Source organism: Bacillus rossius, chromosome 16 (genome assembly GCF_032445375.1).
Source record: "Bacillus rossius redtenbacheri isolate Brsri chromosome 16, Brsri_v3, whole genome shotgun sequence".
In the NCBI taxonomy this organism is placed as follows: Eukaryota; Metazoa; Arthropoda; class Insecta; order Phasmatodea; family Bacillidae; genus Bacillus; species Bacillus rossius.
The window spans coordinates 2,848,609-2,863,082 of record NC_086343.1 but is presented as its reverse complement, the minus strand read 5'-3'; the positions used below and the strand labels follow the sequence as shown (position 1 = coordinate 2,863,082).

The window sequence follows — 14,474 nt, the reverse complement described above, 5'->3', positions numbered from 1 at the left end:
ATCCAGCCCCTAGCATTCCTATAGCTGTACTAGTTCAAACATAACCTTGCAAACGTCATATGTACTAAAACACCATCTGGGAAGAAGGGGGGGGGGGGGGGGATGTGTTCAAAGTCTAGGTGATGACATTTCCCGCCTCAATTGACTCTTCCAGGTTTTTTGAAACAAATTCCCTGGCTTTCCAGAATGTGAACACCCTGCTTATACGCCGCTATAATAACGACCAGCCCCAAAGTGTTATTATCACGGGCCCGATGAGAATGTGGCTTCTGTACCACTGCGGTTACTAAAAGCTACAGTGTTTCGATCAACACCTCAACACGAAAAGTTATCGCAATGGAAGGATCTAGTTGGAAAAATTCGCGGGTTCATTTCGCGGTAGGCTAAAATTCAAACAATTTCACATTTGGCCCGCCTCTGCGCTTAGCCCAGGATTATGTGATGGAGTCTGTACCAACGAGAGCACCGCCTATCTAGGCGTACACTCGGTGTGCAGAGCTTCGAGTAAAATACCACGCGACTTTAAAAAATTTGCTCAATGCATCGGAGTGTTTTTTTTTTTTTTTCGTGTTTCGTTTTTAGAATGTAATTAAAACAATTAAAATGGTTAAAAGTGTGTTTTTGAAATAGTTTTTAGGCGTGAAACGCCCGTTACATTGCATCCTTATCTTTATTTCTCGACCATATAATGTCATTATTATCGTTCAACGACGAGAAGACTTGTGCTAGAAGCGCCAGCGAGCGTCGCAGCCTGAAGAATTCGGCATCCCAGTTGGAGCAGCTCTCTAGGGTCACGGCGACACTTGTCCTGGTACGTGGATCACTGAGGAGTAGGTACTCTGCGGGCCAAACACCCGCTAGTTTTTGTTCCGGTCGGTTTGCCTTGGTACCTCGCAGGTACCTGACAGTAGTTGGCATGTTGTGACGTGGTTGAAGTCACTCTGCCTCACCACCGCATCATTGCAACACCCGAAAAACATTTGGGAAACAGTGCTTGATCACGCCTGGTAGTGGTTAATAAGTATGAATGAGCAAAAATTCAAAATAATACCTTTTCAATGGTATCTACTTTTTTTTGGGATATTTTTTAAATATAATTGAAACTGAATTAGATAAAATGAGTAGAGACCCGTGAATTTCGCGGATTCATTTCGTGTTATGCTAAAATTCAAATAATTATACCTTAGTGCTGCTTCTGTCATTGGTTCACTGTTAATCTGGAGGACTGAGGGCCAATTAGAGACCCTCAGTCATAGAAGTGTCGAATCACAGACCACCCAGTCGAGACGACTCACAAGTCAGCAGCCAATGAACAGTTGGCATTTGCCCGAGTGTGTAGATGATATTGGAGTCTATCCTGAAGGTCATTGAATCCGCGAAATTCACGGGTCTCTAAAAATGAGTTATCATTAGACACCTGAAAAATTCGCGGATTCATTTCGCGACAGGCTAGAATCCAAATAGTCTAGCCTTCTGCAGCTTCAATGATTGGGCCACAGTTTACCGGAAGGACTCTGAGCCAATGACAAAAACTTCAACAGAAGAAGTATCGAACCACGAGCATCACAGTTAACAGGTGTCTCGAGTCAGTAGCCTATGAGCATATGTAATTTTACTGAGTGCATAAAGGATCATGGAGTCTATTCTATAGGTCAGTGAAATCGCGAATTTTTTCGGTCTCTAGTTATCATTCATAAAATCTCATGTGATAATTAACGTCGGATTCTTACAATATTCGTTGTAAATATTAGCACTTTCATAGCTTAAAAAAAACTGTCATATTGCGAAGTACTACGGCTAAAAGGATATATCTCCAAACGGCAAGAAAATCCCGCTAACTGTACGGTAGCAACATTGACTTCGCACGTATTCACTGGTCGGTAACACGATCACATCCTTTGGCGGGCAACACGTGACTGGGTAACCATACTAGGGCCATGAAAACTTCGCGAAAAGCTCCCGAGAGTAGCTGGAAGTTAAAACACTGTAGCATCGTCTGTGTTTCGTGATTGGGTGAGTTACTTTGAGGTGCATGTCGATTGTTACAACAACCAATCACACTAATTCAGTGCGGAAGCAAACTCGTCCTTAGTGGCTCGTGCAAACAAGGCAACGACTTCTCTCGCAGACGGCCGCCAATCACAAGGAAGAAACCGCTGGTGTGGGTATACCTTGTTGCAGTCTATTAGGCGTTCAGATTGTTTCGCGAACATTTCCTGCCCCTAGTAACCACTCATTGCAATCGCCGACGTGGAGCAGATGTGCATGTGCTTGCTACTGAAGAGGTGAGTATGTAGGGAAATTTTCCGTTCGGAAAAATATAACCACACGTTTATATGGATTTCCCCTCCCCCTTATCAACCTATATAAACATATTCATAAAAGGTTGATCCTGAGTTATTCAATAATTTAGTCTCAGCAAATTGGTAGGTACTATTTTAATAATTTTTTTGTTCCTAACAGTTGGTAGCGTGTAGCATGGGTACTACTAAACTCTCCAATGTTTACGTGAGCCATTAGATAGTGAAGAACAAGACAAATGCGTGTTGTATTAGGTTTTGTTGGCATAAAAACTTTGATGATATATTTTTTGAGCGTTTCTGTGAAAGTAGGAAATTTGTTTCGATATTTTGGAGAAAATTTTCAAGTAAATCACGGAAAATATATATTAAAAAAAAAAACTTTTTTTTTCTCTTCAGAAAAACTAACATCTCTATTTGTTGCCCGAAACAAAGACGACGCTACAGTGTTTTAACTAGCAGCTAGTCTCGACTGGCGGGTAGAAGAACAGCAGAAACAGGCTGGGAGGAAGACCACCACCTCCTCCATGTGTAAGAACAATCGCAGCGGCGAGTCTCGCAACCACCTGTCGGCGTCCTCCGGAGGCTCAGGCCGGACGGCGGTTATCGATCACACCTCGGGCCATCCCCGCCATCTTGTCCCGCTCCGGCCCACGTCAATCACGCCGGAGCCGCGACAGCGAGGCATCGCGTCGTTTTACCCGCGCGACAACCACAAATAACAACCACTCTTCATAAAATGTTTCTTGCCATCACATACGCGTTAGGGGCAGGCATTTTTTTCGCGAATAAATCAGACCGCCTGTTAGACTGCAACAAGGTATACCCGCACAAACGGTTTCTTCCTTGTGATTGGCCAGGCCTTCGGCGAGAGAAGTCGTTGCCTCATTTGGCCGAGCCACTCAGGACGCGTTTGCTACCGCTCTGAATAGCTTTGATTGGTGGTTTAACAATCGACATGTACCTGAAAGAAACTCATCCAATCATGACACCCAAGCGATTATACAATGTTTTAACTTTCAGCTAGTCTCAGAATCTTTTCGCGAAATATGCATGCCCCTACGATACGCGCCCAAAATATAATGGCCATCAAAGTTCACGGTTTATTAAAAATAGACGAGTATGACACGAATATGTTTAATTTAAATATAACATATTTCTAGAAAAAAAAAACCCACGGAGAATGAAAAAAAATTAATTTATCTAATACGCCAATAATGATATGTTAAAAAAATGTATCAGTATAACCATCTTTTCGAAAATCAAATTCTGACGGTCATTTCCATAAAGTCGCGCCCACGAAGCGATGGCAATAGATAATAATATTTCTAATAGGTAGAACGTCATTTGTTACAATAAATTTTACTGGAGTTGCGTCCACTGTCACGTCCCGCTGTTGTGATTTCGGCATCGATAACAGTACAAACACATTGAGCAAGTGTCTTCCGGGTGCGCAGATATTTTATTCTGTAATCTTGACTAACATTTTGATGTGCCAGTTTGTGGTTCGCAGAAACTGACTCGAATCAATGATAGGCAGGGACCTGAAAAATTCGCGGTTTCGATGACCTGCAGGATAGTCTACGCGGTCCTCTGTACACTCGGGGCTAATAACGCCAGTTCGTTGGCTGCTGACTTGTGAGTCGTCTCAACTGGTTCGCTCGTGATTCGTCACTTCTTTGGTTGAGAGTTTCTCACTGGCCCAGAGTCGCCCAGACGAACAGTGAGCCAATAGCAAGAGCAGCTTAAAGGTATATTTGTATGAATTTCAGACTAACGCTAAATCAATCTGAGAATTTTTCCGGTCACAAATCGCAACACCTAACCAAAAAAATGCGAACTGTTCATAGGCTGCCGCTCGAGTGATGCTATACATTACGCTTTGTTTTCCAATAACTTAACCTCACCACTCAAATCAGTTCCGCGGCCGAGAACTTGTAAATAAGTTCAATAGTGAACCGTTTCCATACATACGACGATAACAGACTGCTTGTAAGCTTTCATTGTCGCTGGCAGGGAGTGTCTGTTGAAGGTTTAGTAGTCTCCTGGCCGTTTTCATGTAGGTGTTTGTATAGGGAAGCCTAAGGTGTACATCAAGTTCTGTCCCTGCCCGAACACGCCCGAATATTCACCTTCGGCCAACCTCGGGTTTATTTATAAATATTTCTATTTCTCTGTTTATTTTAATGTAGCTATACTAACCTAACTAACCGTCCAGTGTTTTAAAGTGTTTTAATGTAGCTAACCTAACCGACCACTTTTAATATTTGAATTCATTTTTCCTGCGCAAAAATAAAACAAATACCGAGGTTGGCCGAAGGTGAATATTCGGGCGTGTTCGGGCAGGGGCAGAACTTGATGGACATCTTAGGCTTTTCGTTTGTATAATTTATTTGCATTATAAAATATGACATTATTTAACAAATAATTTAAATTAATAAATTAGAATAAAAATTCAGCATATTTATTAAATTTCACTATTAACTACAATTTATCTGGAATATTTTACTAAATTAAATAACTGAATTTATAAGCGTGTTTAAGATAATATTGAATACTGAGTGCTTATTGAAAATTTTAAATTTTGATTGACTTTTATACTTTACCAACAGTATTTACATTATCACTCCAGTTCTAGTTACTTGCTTCGTGGTCAGGCCTGCGCGAGCGGAGTGAGAGTGGAAGGGAGACTGGCGGAGGGGAAGGGATGACAGAGGGGAGAGGGGAGGCCACAGGTGCAATGACGCGTACTCCGAGGGATCGATAGCCTCTGCGGGGATCCGCCGACGCCTCGCAAGATTGTCGAATAGTTGCACTGCGTGCCGTCCCAGTCCATCCCAGTCGATCTCAACATCACTGAATCGAATTATTGGTGGCAAGTCATTCGTGTCAACAAAGGCACAACATTCCGACTGAGATGCCGCCTGCCTTACACTTTCTCCTACACACAATATGTATTTAAAACTAGTACGAAGATTCAACTATTACGCCTTCTTGAGTGAAAAAAATACGCTCAGAACTAACTCGTTTAGCTGTAATTAACTTCTACAAGCGGCGTCCCTAATCTAACCAACTGAAGTCTTAAGTGATTTTTTTTTGTTGACACAGTTCACATTTGGTGTATCTCTCTCTCTCTCTCTCTCTCTCTCTCTCTCTCTCTCTCTCAATATATATATATATATATATATATATAATATGGGGGCTCGCTACTACGTTAGTAAGGTTTCTCTACCCTTCACAACTGTATGGATAGGGGCAAGCATTTTTCGCGAATAAATCTGAACTATTAGACTGCAACAAGGTACACCTGCACCAGAGGTTTCTTCCTTGAGATTGGCGGCCGCCTGCGAGAGAAGTAGTAGCCTTATTTGGCTGAGCCACTCAGGACGCATTTGCTGCCGCAATGAATTACTGTGATTGGCGTTTTAACAATCGACATGCACCTGAAAGAAACTCACCCAATCATGAATCACAGACGATGCTACAGTGTTTTAACTTTCAGCTAGTCTCGGAATCTTTTCACGAAACATGCATGGCCCTATATATGGACATTATTTATAGATAACTGAAATCGGGGTTCCTGCTTAAATGTCAGCCTCACCTGATATTTAGTTATTTCCGAATTAGAAATTTTTGTAGATATGTTTAGACAGCGTCTAAGCAAGCTGAGTTGTAAACGTGCCCCACACACGAACAGTCCCAACTGTCAGTCCAGACTTACCAGTCGGAACTGCCGTGTGGACTTACTTTTTATTAAATCGGACAGTGGGCTCGACAAAGAGAGAGAGAGAGAGAGAGAGAAGACAATTTTCTAAATAAACACGGATTAACGAAATTATTACTCACTTCAAAATAAGCTGGAATCCGTTGTTTCCCGCTAGCAAGTCGGATGGGGTCAGGCGCAGGCGACCCGCCTATCCCTGCAGCATGGCGGGGTTCAACCTTAGCCGCACTAAGCCACGTGGAGCCCGCGGCCCGACAAGTTCTCTGCACCGTCCGCACAAAAATGTTGCATTAAAATTCGGCCTTGAAATTGTACGGCGCAAATAAGCAACATTGGACTAGCCGATGATTGACATGCCCAGGCTGGCAGCACAATGAGTCGGCACACACGACCGCGGCAACTGGGGCAACCTGGGCGTTGCGGTCGTATAATTATATATAATTATTATTCAACTATTCGGCTGGCTGGCAGCCTGGCGGGAAACGACTAAAGTCGCCCCCAAAACAACCAGTGCCACCAAAACCAAATGCGGACAAAATGTCCAAGCTCCCGCCCATTTGCATAGTAGCCTTTCTACTCTGTCCAACTCTTCTTCCAGAACCATCCTTCTGTTCCTGTAACCAACCTGCTTGTAATTAATGCATGAAATTGCATCCCGCATGTCAGTGCCCAGGGTTTTCCCTGTGTCTATGCAGGTTTCACCTGGGTCCAACTTATCTAGTTTTAACTTAGAATAGTCAGTGAGGGGAGTTAGTCATGGCTAAAACTTTGCCATGGCTGGCCAATCCCCTCCTAGCACATGATGCATGCTTCCTCTCCTGCATGGTTCATAACCTGCATGCCTAGAGCGTATAGGCTTCGGCCTGAGACGCACTTAGAGTCTTCCCTACCCAGACCCCTCCCAAACACACTTAGTAATTAGTTAGGTTAGGAAAAACAAAATTGTACTTCCCTCGCGCCCCAAAAAGTTTCACTTCCGAAAGAAAAACGGGAAGAACGAAACACCGTCACACAATTGGGAACACATCCTGGGCAGATCCATGTTTCACGCGGAACACGAGGACGCGAGCCTGGAGTGGAAGAAGGCGCCGGTAGTCGGGGACCCCAATGTTGCCGGCGGCCGGGCGCGCAGAGCGGGGGCTATTTTTACCGCCGCGCCGCCACAGCAGGCAGGCGTACTCACACCACAGGCCACGCACAAGCTGCACGGTGAACAGTTACTGACGTGACTCCAACACTGGGCGACAACTTGAGCTGGCTCATTTCCGAGGTTACGAAACCTTCAAGCCATTCGCATGTCTAGGACTCAATGTAGCAAGTGTTTTCAGGGTTTTGGGAAGAAACCAATGGCCCCTCGGACCTATCATTGAAATCACAACTTTTTCAAAAAAACACATCTAAAAACAAATAAATCCAAATATTTACACGTATTATTAGAGACCGGAAAAATTCGCGGGTTCATTTCGCGATACGCTGAAATGCAAATAACTATACCTTCATGCAACTTCTGCTATTCTATTGGTTCACTGTTGACCTGGAGGACTGTGGGCCAACTATAGACCCTCAGTCGAAGCAGTATCGAATCACGAGTCTCCCAGTTGAGACACCTCACAAGTCGGCAGCCAATGAACAGGTGACGTTTGCACAGGCTCGTGGAGTCCATCCTGGAGGTCGTTGAATACGCCGAATTTTTTCCAGTCCCTACGTATTATACACTATGGCAACAGTAGCATACAGACAGCGGCTGGAAGCGCTACAAGAAGACTGCTGGCGACGACGAACAAAGAGCGAGTGCCGGTTCACAATACTCGCCGGGCGAGTCCGAGAGCGAGTACTGCTGAGACGTCGGCAGTGAGTCTCACTGGCCGACTACACTCGTCACAGCCGCGCACAGGGACCGGGCTCCGGGCCACTCGGTGCCGGTAATGTTAGTCATTACGGGATGCGGGGATCGAACTCATGACGACCGAGGACCCATCGTGTTGACGGGTAAAGTTGATTAAGACCACCAACTACCTGGGCAAACATCCTACAACTTGCACAGAAAAAAAAACACGTGAATTAAAAAATTCTCGAGATATCCGAGCGTGATCTGTTTATGAAAAGCATTTAAGGATACGCTGCAGGCACATTTAGTTATTAAACTGTATTCACAAAAGAGTGAAAATTGTTGAAAACGCGTGTTTTTAGGACAATAAGGTACAGTTTTTTGAAAGCATCTTTATCTTCGTTTCTCCGCCATATAATGTGATGGTTACCGCTCAGATCTCACAGTTGTCCTGTGCACGACGAGAAGACTGCGCGCCAGTCCAGAGGAGACACCGCGCTAGAAGCACCAGCGAGCGTCGCTCTTATCATCCCGCCTCACCGACACAGATGCACCCCTGGCTAGAGGGTTCCTTAAGGGGCCCGCCTCGTCAGGGGTGTATGTGTGTTAGTGAAGCGGGATGATAAGCGCGACGCTCGATGGTATTTCTAGCGCGGTATCGCCTCTAAGCTCAAGGCTCTGAACTGGCGCGCAGTCTTCTCGTCGTCAATTGATAACTGTGAAATTTGTGCGGTGACCGTATTTTTATATTACGGGGAAATGAAGATAAAGGTGTAATGCAAGCCCCTTAAGTGCTTTCAAGAACCTGTACCACTTGTTTTACACCTAAAAATTACTCTGAAAACATGCGTTTAAGTCATTTTAACTCTTCTAGAAATACAGTTTAAAAACATGATCCAAAATTAAAAGTACTTTTCGGGCCTAAGCGAACTCTTAAATGCTTTTCGTAAACACACTCCACTCGGATATCTTGAGTAGTTTTGAAATCGCGTTGTTTTTCCTGAAGCTCTGCACACCGTGTGTGTGACCAGGTAGGCGGGCCCCTTAAAGCCCATATTGTGATATGACGAGATCCCCCCCCCCCCCGCCATCAGAGATAAAGGAAGCCACGACGAGCCCTGCTGAATGATTCCGCTCCGGCTTAACGCCACCTTCCGCAGTGACGTGACTACACTTCGGACAACCATTAACCCGGAAGGTTAATTTTCCTCCAGCTAGTAGTCACACCACGAGACCCAAAGCCGCTGAAAATTAAAGTCTCGGGGCTTCCAGCACTATAATTGTTGTTTGTTTCGGGTCTTTTTTCGTGATCTTCTTGACCGGTCTTTCAGTTTCGTTACTCTACCGTGACCTGTAGAGTACCCTGGCTTGTGCCCCGTAATGGCAGAACACGGTAATAGCTGTCGCGATGACGTCACAGCTGCTAGCTGCCGCGACTCAAGGACAGCCGCTCGCCAACACGAGGCCCCCGGCCGCGCTTCTGCGAGTCTCTCGGACCTGACCCCGGGGGCAGGGTGCCCACAGTTAGTACTTTCCTACTAGATCTAGTACTTTTATTAGTCGTCTAGTACATTTACGCTCAGATCTAGTACATTTTTCTTTAATATAATCATATTATAGTAACTCCAATATGTTTTATTATTAAGCGTAATTATTTTTAAAAACTATGGAATGTATGTGTGTGTGCAGTGGTGGATCCAGGATTTTGGTTTGGGAGAGGCTTGACCCAGCTGAGGCTAGGCTTTATCAAGGCAAACACTAAAACAATAGTGGACCCAGATGCTTTTGGAGGGGGCTTGAGCCCCTTAGCCCCCCCCCCCCCCCCTCTGTATCCGCTACTGTGTGTGTGTGGTGTGATATTTAAGTTTGAGCATTGCAATGTCATAATAACTTCCTAAATTGTTAAAAACCATAACAAATTATAATTTAGTACTTTTTTTTTCAAATCTAGTACTTTTTTCTCGCCTAAGTTGGTACGAAATATTTTTTCCTTGTGGGTGCTTCAGCCGCGGCGTCTCTGGCCCGGCGCGCGGTCTTCAGGCACGAGAGTTCAGCGGAAACAACATTGTATGGCGTAGAAAATACGATGAAGGTGAAATGCAAGTCACTTGGGTGCTTTCAAGAATCTCTACGCACGTCTAAAAATTACGTATTCTGAAAACACGCATTTTAGTCATTTTCATTCTTCTAAAAAATACAGTTCAAAAACGAAATACGGAAACATAACTACTCATCCGCCGTCAGCGTATTATTTTCGTAAACAGACACCACTCGGGTATCTTGAGCAGTTTTCTAATAGCGTGTCCCCCCCCCCCCCCCTGAAGCTCTGCACGCCGTATGTGTCCCCATCCGTGGTATTTAAAAACAAGTTGCAATAAACGATCTGTAGAAAGAAAGAAAAAACTGAGCACCGGTCTTCTGAAAAAAAAATCCTAGGAATTGTGGCCGTGAAATGTGAGATGACAACAGGAGACATTGTTCTGGAATGAAAACAGATATAACGATCGACTCGGAACAAACTGAAAACGCCGGCAGCGTTGCGAACAGGCAGCCAAGGTCAACAGCTGAAATCCACCCGGAAAAAATTCTAAACGGAAAAGGCTTGTTTGGTGCCGGGTTGCAGACTATGCCGAACCACAGAACGACGAATTAGAGAGGTTTAACTGCATGTTTCGATGGCCTTCAGGATAGACTGCACATACCCCTGTACACTCGGACAAATAACGCAAGTTCATTGGCTGCCGACTTGTAAGTCGTCTCAGCTGGTTTGTCTGTGATTCGATCCTTCTTTGGTTGAGGGTTTATAACTGGTTGAGATTCGTCCAGATGAACAGTAAGCCAATAGCAAAATTATCTAAGAGGCATGTGTTTGAATTCTAGTCTATCACCGAATGAATCCCCGAATTTTGCAGGTCTCTATGCATGAGGCATTCTGAGGCGAAATGGAGTGGTAGCGTCCTAGATGAACGAAGGCGTACTGTCGTCTGTTGACTGAGTCGGGCTGCGTGTGATTGGTCACTCGCTGTGGCCTGGGCCAGTTCGCCCTGTGGCAATCATCGACGCTTTAGATTTTCCCTACGCTCTGATGACGCAATTACAACTTACTCTGCCTGCTTTTCATTTCAAATAAAATAAACCATTGAACGTATTTATTTATCGTTTAAATTTAATATAATAAGAGGGGAATTTCATGTAAATAGCAATGATACAGCGGGTATGTAACTTTCATAGGGATGTAAATATTGCAATTACAAAGTAACGAACTATGCTGCGTAGCGAATGAGAACTTTTCGTCATGAAACCATATATTAAATATGCTGCACAAATTCAATTTACGTAAATCATTACATTGTCAGCAGCATTGAATCCACTGGGTTAGAATATTGAGTAGGATGCTAAACCGTAAAAGGTTTTTGAGGTTTTGACTGCTAATAGCGCAAAACGGAAAAACTGAAGTGAAGGGTTGGTTATACACATATTCAATATATAATAATACGTATCATTAATGTAGCAAAACTAACCTAACCAACCTACACTTAGTTATTCGACTTTTCCCCAAGAAACCGCACCGCTTATCTGCAGGAACGTTTCACTTACCTAAATATGTAAATAATAATAAATAAAAAAAAACAAGTTTTTATTTGCAAAAATAGTTTAACATTTTACTGAAGAAATTCGGCAATCACTTTACTGATGGAAATTATAATGGGTTTGTTTCAACGGTAATTCGATAACAGTCATCTTTTAACTCAATATATTCTAGAAAGAACTCGTGCACTTTAAAACAAATGAGCACCATACTCTGGACCTAGAACCATTTTTGACATTTCTGTTGATTTCGTTTGTCTACTCGAAAAAATAAAATTCATTAACAATTTTTAATATGCACGCTTTGAGATATTTAAACACGTGTTCCATGTTTGTGTCGTTGCCTACGCAATATTAGATAAAACTGACATCATCAAAAGTGCGGGAAATTGTTTTTACTTATATACATAATAACTACTCATAATCATATTACTTACACCCTTTGCAATATATACGTAGGCATGACATTGCGCGAAAAAAAAATCCTACTGCATGTTTTATGCCATCTTAATATAAAAAAAGGGGGGGGGGAGGGGAATTTCATACTACAACAAAGGGCAGAATTTTTATTGTTGATGGTAAACTACTTAATTTCGTGCTGAGCTGGCTGCTGAGAGATGACCTTGGAATTCTGCAATAACAAACGTTGAAAACGACACGGCAGAAGAAATTATCACGCAGAATAAGGCTGAGATCGTCAAACTTTTAAAGTAGAAACTACAGCATTGTGGCAGGAAGACTAATTGTTACAAAAGAACATTTCAAGTTCAATCACTATGATCTGCGAAATTACTTCCGGATGGTGCTTACGTAAAATCTTTGCCACCCAACCGTATAAGATTACTTTCGCCTACGTATAGACCTACGCGCCAAAAATATTACAATCTACTGGAAGATACCTATTACGCCAGAAAATTCACAAAACTAATATACAAATATTAATATGAGAAAGGTGGTTCTTCCAAGCACTTTTTCAAACTGGTAAAATGCCACAAAACATTTGCAATGTCATTCCTTGTTTTGACGAGAGCAATCGGCACACACGTGGGGAGCTTGGCTTTTTTACCGCCAAAACGGATTTTACACTAAACGCAGTAATAGCTATCATTGTATATACCAAGAGGGTCACAAAATAGTACAAATGTTGAGGTGAGTACTGAGAAAGCCACCTCTAACGATTTCCTGCAATTTACGAGCTGTGGAGAAAGAAACTTACTGATTTGACAAGCACGTAAACAAACAGTTGAAAATAACACAATACATTTCAATACTCTCATGCTGTAACTACAAAAATTGAACGATACTTACCGGTATGATAAATTTCTTCTCTGCGGTCGTTGCACACAGTTTTTACTACAAATTACGAAATTTTAAAACACCTACAAGTTACCTAGGGCAGTCCGCACACATCCAAGATGGCTACACTGACACACGAAACCGCGTAAAATCCCAGAGCCTTGAAATGTTACAACAACGCTCACATACAAGCTTCAAAATAGAAATTTTAAGTGAAAAATTAATAATAGACTGAAATATTAAACCTCATACACCTAAAACTCAAAATTGTCTTCTGTCTTAAAAGTTGAAATTTGAATTTTAATGAACTACTTTCTTCAAGTGAAAACGTACACAGTGCTGACATCTATGTAATGGTCAGGGAACCAGTATTGGAATTTGATACAAATATACAAATGAACTCAATAAAAACTTTAAATATATTTTTAAAAAAAATGGGAAAGTATTTATTTTACATTTTAATACTCATGCAGCTTATTGATTAATTCTTCACTACTATTTTCCTAAACCATAGATAGCACTGCAGTCGCAACACAACTGTTTACATGCGCCGTAAATTCATAACAAAAACAGTCCTACGAGACGTGCGCGGGAATTTTAATCAGACTTAACTTAACCAATCTTACCTCCCCTCATTTTTTTTTCTACCCGATTTCCCACGCACAAAACCAACTTCGGTAGTAAAAATAGTTACATTTGCAGTAATTTCATTCTTAGTACAAGATAAAATACCAGATAAATTCTAAGATATTTAGATAGACAATCTTACAGAAGTAGGTTTGGTATATTCTTTCACACTATTATAAATGATTGAGAAAAAAAAATTAAAAAAGTTTATTAAATTATATCGGAACAGAATTGGATATTTTATTATGATAAAATGTGCTAATATAAGGAATACCAGATTATATTCCAGTTGTCATCTTCAATATTATACTTAGCCATTTTATGCTATTTCTTAATCTATTAACATAGTTTGAAAAACTAATTTAATCATAGGAAGCTTATACTAAAACTTAACTTTATGCACTTTGTATGCAAATGTTTTTACTATTTTTTATTTATAGGTCAATTTGTTCTGTTATAGAATGTTTAATATATTCCATAAAATATACCTATTTATATCATGGCAACTAAATCAATAAATTTAGATTATTGTTACATCAATTTGTTCTGGGTTTTAATAGCAAACCTTGCTCACTCAGAATAAAGTCTATTAAATGAATAAAAATAAAATCAGTAATGATTAACATACTGCTTCTTCAAGGATATTAGGAAATACAAACCAATAAGATAAATAGTACCTATATGATTGTATACAACAAACATGCCATGTTTCATCCTAATCACATAAAATAGTGTTGATTTGCAACTATCTTACAGACAGACAGACAGACAGACAGACGGACAGACAGTCACATACAAAGGAACCTACAAGTGTCCTTATTTTGCCTATGGACGCCAAATATGTTTTGACAATTACGTATTAAACTAAACGTGGACCTAGTTAAGTTCTAGTGCAATAGTTTTATATAAAAAAAAAAAAAAGAAAGTAACATTTTGTTACATTAGTAAGGAAAAGATTATTAGTGAATTGCGATATAACACAACACCGCTAAGGGGTCGTCCATTAATCACGTGATGTTTTTTTTAGCAATTTTTTAACCCCCCCTCCCCCCTAGTGATTTGTGGTGAGGTTTTATACTACCCCCCCCCCCCCCCCAATAAATCACGTGTA

The 14,474-nt window shown here is 41.7% G+C and overlaps 1 protein-coding gene across 1 annotated transcript in view; it reads right to left on the bottom strand.

The window, feature by feature from the left end:
• LOC134539867 (CTD small phosphatase-like protein 2-B) overlaps window positions 1-13,521 on the bottom strand; it is a 45,430-nt gene extending 31,909 nt beyond the window's left edge. Inside the window, exon 1 of the mRNA XM_063382211.1 lies at window positions 12,749-13,521. The gene's annotated coding sequence lies outside the window, so the exon portion shown is untranslated. The remainder of the gene's footprint in view (window positions 1-12,748) is intronic.
• Window positions 13,522-14,474: the final 953 nt, after the last annotated feature.